Here is a 7,500-nt window from a genome sequence, read left to right as displayed (position 1 = left end):
ACTGTTTTCTAAATATAATTTTGATTGCGAATGACTACTACTATATTAATACGCAATTAAAAATTTATAATTATTCATTCGAAAAGAAAAAAATTTTAGGTTGACTATTGCAAGTAAAGGTTAGGAGTAAAAAAATATTAAACTTTTACATGAAGCTTCTAGTTGATTTAATATAGTGAAAATTTTTCTTAATAAATTTTCTTGTAATTTAAATCAATCGCCAAATATTTATTCGAACATATATATGACTTATAAATATTTATTCGAACATATGTATGACTAAATAGAAGAAATCTTGGAAAGAATTTACTATCATATTTTTTATATTAAACTTTCTATTAATTAATACTTATAGTTATATAAATATATATATATATATATATATTATACGTTAGTATATAGTATATACCTACGCACGTATATATATATATATATACAATCTTCTAAACATAATAAAATAAATCTTAAAAATGTTTCAAATGAAATCTTTAAAATCAAACGTCGTTCACATTTACGTGATGAAATTATTACATAACAGTAACGAAATTTCGTCATAATATTCGAACATTTTTGCTGAAATTATATTACTTGCAGTAATATATGACTCCTTTAAAAAAAAAAAAAAAAAACGAAAAAAAAAAACAAAAAAAAAAGAAAAAAGTAAAAAATTAAGAGAAAATGAAAAATATTCGACTAAAAGTGCTGATTACAAATCCACCGGAGATTTCTTAATGCGATCGTCGGATAATAATATCCCTCGGTTTAAATGACTCCATTTTGTAACTCGCGTAAATTAACGTCATTGCATGGTGCGGCAAGGTAAAGTAACTAACACAAAGAAACTTTTGCAAACATCGTTCCTGACAGCACACGAGTTGTTATTAAGCGCATTACCGTTAGAATGATTAAAGCTCGAACACTGATACGATGACGAAGGAAAATTGTGATTAGGGGAACGTTGTATAACAAGAGAAAAAGAGAGGAAGAGAGAGAGAGAGAGAGAGAGAGAGAGAGAGAGAAAGAGAGAGAGAAAGAGTGAGAAAGAGAGAGAGAGAGAGAGAAAGAGAGAGAGAAAGAGTGAGAAAGAGAGAGAGAGAGAGAGAGAGAGAGAGAGAGAGAGAGAGAGAGAGAGAGAATTTGTTTTTTTTTCTGACTTGGGGAAAAATTTAACAAAAGTTTAATCAAAAAAGAGAGAGAGAAGAATAAAAAGAAAGACAAAAAAATAAATAAATAAATAAATAAGTAAATAAGTGAATAATGTCATTTTAATGTAATATAATCTTTCAATTGACATCATTGAGATTAACATCATTTGATATCAACATAATCGTTCAATATTTTAAACAAATTTTCGTATAAAATATTTATCATTACGTTTATCAATAATATTTTATACAATATCAATGAAATTAATTTAATTATTTTCATTAATTATTAATTGAAAAATATTTACTATGAATGACATCATTTTAATCTCTCAATATGGATAATATAAACGAGAAATATTTCGCGTTCAATTTCGTATATTATCAATGTTTAAAAATATTGAAAATAATTAGAATCAATAGTTTTATTCGTTCACAATTAGGTTAAACTGCGTAATCGCAATAATGTACTTTATGACTGTTGAAGGAGCGGATTACTATTTAAAAAAAAAAAAAAGAAAAAAAAAGCGTAAGAACAAAAGTAAACAAATATAAAAAAAAGTAATAAAAAATGAACAAACAAGAAAAAAAAAATTAATCGATGAAAATTCATCACAAAGTAATTTATAGTATAATTGATCCCATTATTGTGATTACAAAGTTTGTGAAACTTCATGACGCCATATAACTCGATGAAGAAATATCGATTAAAGGGTACAGTGTAAATAATTAGGTGTTCGTTGAATTCGCATTTGTACAGTCGACAATTTTTGTCAGGCCGGAAATATCGATTTTTATTAAAAAAAAAAAAAAAAAAAAAAAAATACAACTTCCGTATTTTCTATGAAATACCTGTGATAAATATTACATTTTTCTTTTCAAAGCAAGCGATTTATTTTATTTAAAAACACTTGTTCATAAAATCAATAGGATCGAAGATATGTGATCGTATTCTACTTAATAAAAAAACGAGACACCCGTTATACGCATTATATTTCATTTTTTTCTCTATGTTTTTTTTTTCTTTTTATTTTTCCTTTTTCCGTTTACGGATTCGACGATTTTTAAAAAATTATAATAACATTTCGAAATCGACGATTCGTTCGTTATTTACGATTATTAAAAATTGCGATATTAAAAATTAATACGTTTTAATAATTTGTTTTAATTCAGTGCAAATATCATAGATAGATTTTATAGTTATATTATCCCAATGAAAACGCTTTCTCTGATAAAAGTCATCGATGTTAACGATGATAAAACTCTAAAAATAACTTATACGTCCTACATTGAATGAACATCAAGATGGATAAATGTAGCTTCATTATCATTCGTGAGATCGATCGGCATGACTGCCTGACACGAAAATCAATTGCTATTTCTATAAATATGACAAATAAAAAATTAGAAATATCAAATTTTTTCTGTATACTTATACATTGATTTTACTTACTATCAGTAATTCAAAAAACCGGTTTTAGGTATTAACTTAAGTCGTTTTGTTTTCTGTGAAAAGTTCATTATGTAATAGGACATATTAAAGATGAGAATTAATATATAGAAATATCTATATAATCCGACGATATAATTTAAAGAGGGAGAAAATAAATAAAAATAAAACAAAAAAAAAAATAAAATGAAATAAAAATAGTCACGTTCATATTTATATTTTATATTATTAATATTGTTTATATTATTATGGTTTATATTAATTATATTTATTATTAATAGTATTTATCTGTTTTATATTATTGAGTGTAATACTTGTATTGTATAATTTTAATATTATTTATATAGAATATAAAATAATATGAATAATAATAACAATAATAATTATATATATATATATATATATATATATATATATAAATAATTAAAAATATAAAAAATTATATAGATTTATAATATATTATTTCTGTTTTTAATATTTTTATTTATAATATTATATATTATTATTATATATTAAATATATTTATAAAATATTATATATATATATTTTATATTATTAATATTGTTAAATAATATATTATTTATTTTATATATTGTTAATATATCTGTATATTATATAAATTTATAAAAATGATATATATATATATATAATATTTCATTTATATTAATAAGTAATACATAAATTATTCCTTTTTTATACTTAATTTTTTTTTAAATCTTAATTTTCTAATTTATACCCGATAATATTAAAAAATAAAAAATAAGAGAAAGAAATAAAAGTAAAAATAAAAATAAATAATAAAGAAAGAATAAAAAGAAAACGAGGAGTCATTTTATTTTCTAAAATATAAAACTCGGCAATTTAAAAGAATCGTTTAAAGTGTTTAAAATATGTATATAAAAAGACGGTTGCAAGATCTAAGAGAACGGAGAAGATTTAATTGTCCTTTAATTAGTCACTTCGTACTTACCATCGTCATTATCGGAGACGTTCGTACATGAGAAATTTCATGGCAATCGTCCAACCATAATTTGTGTCATCATGAAATTCGCCGTTAACATTCTCTTAGAAATGTATGCATGTAATTAATTTTTACAGTCCCAAACGAAACGTATCGAAATGAAACGAAACGTAGATCGACCATTGTTCTCTTCTAACTTCAAAGTTAGATCGGTCTTCGATAAATACGTCATTGTCTTTTTTTACGAAGTCATTTAAAAATTTTCCATCATCGATATATGTGTACATTTATTATCGTTCTAATAAATTTATCATAAAAAAAGAAAAAAAAAAAGAAAAAAGTTATTTAGAAGTATTATACATGTATATCCATACGCGTATATATAATTATCTCATTTTTATCGTGACTCGTTAAGAAACACTTTCACGAAATTATTAATAATCTTAAAAATCGTTTTAATTAATCTTTAGATTTATAAACCTGCTAGAGATAATTTTATTTTTAAGTATTGAGTTATACAAACTTTAATAATAACGTATAATAATTAATCAAATTTCTCAAAATTCATTAATTTCTTTCAAAATCCATTGACAATCTATTTTTTAAATTTGACACTAATCTAAAAAAATTTTTAACAATTTAACAATAATTTAATGATCGATAAAATCTAAATTAACATATTAATTAATTTTTATAATACACCTTTTCCCTCCGCCACCTCGACCGACCCAGCTTCACCATAACAACATAATTAATTATTATAAATTTATTTAATCACTCATCATCAAAATCTTAAAATTATCTAACGTAAATAATATTTTCATAATTCACCAATAAATTAAATAATACTTTTAAAATGCATTTAGTAAAAAATTGAACAATGGAAAAAAATTTATTGGAAGCTCACTCGATGACACACACACACACACACACACACACACACACACACACACACACACACACACACACACATATATATATATATATATATATATATATATAATAGAAAACAAGAAGATCGTCAGACTGAATCGACTATTTGAACGCGTATACATTATGTATTTACAAGATACATACGTAAGTATGAAAAACAGAGAAATAAAATTTGCACCAGGGATAATGATTAAAGCAATTAATTTTTTTTCTTTTTTCTTCTTCTTCTTCTTTTTCTTTTTTCTTCTTCTTTTTTCGCACAAACAACTTCATACGTGACAAGTGATCACTGGGTCTTTTGTGATATAACACCTATGAGCTTCTTTTATATATCCTCTAATGCGTTCGTTAAACCTGGCCACGAATCAGTTCTACTTCATTCTTGAGAATTCTTGACAAATAAAAGTTGGCAAAACGCCTGCCATCTATCCAACCAACGAACCAACCAACCAACCAACCAACCAGTCAGCTAACAAACCAACCAGTTAAGCAGTCAACCATTTAACCAACCAGCCCGGCTTGGTTTCTCTCATTTGAAGATTCAAAAATAAAATGAGTAACAAGGTACTGTTGACAAAGTTAAACGTCGAGTCGCATGTATTCACATGTAGGAGAGAAAAAAAAAAGAAAGAAAAAAGAAGTAAAGGAAAAACAAAAAGAAATTGTTAGCCACGTGCTTGGAAAGTCTGAAAGTTTGAAATCGTCAATGCCAAATATTTTTTTTTTCTTTTTTTATACATATATACATATCGTGAATCACGTTTTTGAAAAGTGATATATTACATATGATATGATTACATATGACGAGATAGATAGATTTATTGTGAATTAATATCATTTTTTAATCTTCATTTTATTGTTTTTGTTTTTTACTTTTGTTATTTGTAAGAGCGAAAGAGTTAAAGAAAATTCGAAATAAACTTAACAACATATATGACGTATATGTTGTTAAATATTATACACGATATATTTTAACATAAAATATTCGCATATATTAATGATATATTTTGTGTGATTTGTATATATTTTTTTATATTATGAATAAACTAAATATTATTTTCATTTTATTTTATGTTCTTATTAATATTATTTATTATTCTAGTAAATGTGTATATATATTTATTATTAATTTATAATGATAACAAAAAGATCAAATTCGCGTGTAACATTATATATAATAAATTTTTAAATTAATAATAATAATAATAATAATAGTACTAATAGTAATAATAATAATATTAAGAAGAAAAAAAAGAAGAAGAAGAACAAGAAGGAAAAAAAGAAGAGAAACGTGCCTTTCATAAATTATAATTTTGCAATTGCTTGTTACGCATTTTGTTAGTAAATAATTATAAGCATTTGAACGATCCTAATTATTGTATAATTACATCTTATTATATACACGTAAGGGTTCGTTAAAGCATGACAATCTGTACATCGGACGAAAGAGTGTTGGAAAAATGGGTCGCATTTTTCGTTGGCATTTTGTTTTTTTTTTGTTTTTTTGATTTTACCGAATCACGTTTTGCAAACGTTGTGCAATTTTTTGAACGGATCAAAAAAACATTTCGTTTGCGTTCGTTCTTCGTTTCGCAATATATTTTTAAGCGAAAGGAAACTACATTTTGCGAGACGATTTTTTTCGTAGTAATATCAGATATTTAAAAAAAAAAAAGAGAAAACTCGTTACTTTAAATTATTATAAATAAGATATTAATTTATTTATTTATTAATAAAAAAAATTATTAATAAAACACATAAGATCCATCTCCATTGGATCATTTCAAAACGTTGAGTAATGTGAAACCTATCGAGTATTATGACGAAACGTATGGTATATATACATTCTACTGAGAAAACGTATAGTAAACAGTAAATCTGTAAAACATATGGCAAGAAGATGATAGTGATATCAGGCGCCAAAAAATACTTGGCTCGACTTGCTTAAATGAACACTCATAATTATTATTATTATTATTATTATTATTATTATTGTTATGAAAATTATTTGCTGGAAATCAATTCGATTATGTACACACAAATGACATTATTATTTGTGCCACTTAAATTGTGTTATTAATATACCTAAATATCTACATACGTATATAATGATTTAATTATTAACTTTAAATTTATACTTGTTTAATAAGCTTTCTTAAAAATAATTGATTAATATATTTAATTGATTAATTACAAAAATATAAGGATGTTCCATAAAAAAAAAATTTCAAAATCATTAAACTTCTGGTTTAATTCAAAAAATATCGGGTGTTTTCGTAATTTTCAAACATTTGACAAATTTAATTATAAAACTTCTTTTAATATATTTTATTTTTTTCTGTTATTTCTGTTAATTCTGATATTCAATTAAACATTAATTTATAATGAACCTGCATATATATATATATATATATATATATATATATATATATGTTTGTGTGTGTGTGTGTTTTAGATTTTTTATCTTTAGATTTAAATTTCTTAGATTTTTTCCCGCTGAAAACTGTGTCAGTATGTTTTACGCGACTAAAAATAAAAACAAAAAAAGATATTTAAAAATAATATACTTACAAATGTTTTATTAAAAGTTACGACACAAAATAAAATGAAATGATAACACGATTTATTATAATTATTAATACGATATTATATTTACCTTAGGAGCAAAATAAACATAAACAAAAAAATTACAAAAAAGAATAAAAAATAAAATAAAAGAAAAGAAAAGAAAAGAAAAACGATTACAATTATTATGAATAATATAATACGTTCGTACAATTCAATAATCATTATCCATTATTTAGATTGTTCATCGATGTTCATCGATTAAGTAACATTTATAAGATATTACAAGATAGATAAATATATATATATATATATATATATATATATATATATAATTACGAGATATTATATTACATAACAATCTTATATATGAGGAGAAGAATATAAGAGAAAATGTTTCAACAGTGATTAAAATGCAACTTAGTAAATGATGGACGTGTTGAAAT

At 23.3% G+C, this 7,500-nt stretch overlaps 1 protein-coding gene across 7 annotated transcripts in view; it reads right to left on the bottom strand.

Moving 5' to 3' along the window:
• mtd (TLD domain-containing protein mustard) overlaps positions 1-7,500 on the bottom strand; it is a 196,766-nt gene that overhangs the window by 92,981 nt on the left and 96,285 nt on the right. The window lies entirely within an intron of this gene.

The sequence above is a fragment of the Vespa mandarinia genome, chromosome 7, assembly GCF_050613455.1.
Source record: "Vespa mandarinia isolate Hongniang chromosome 7, ASM5061345v1, whole genome shotgun sequence".
NCBI lineage: Eukaryota > Metazoa > Arthropoda > Insecta > Hymenoptera > Vespidae > Vespa > Vespa mandarinia.
Note: the sequence above shows the minus strand (reverse complement) of the source record. Positions and strands in the feature narration are given on the sequence as shown.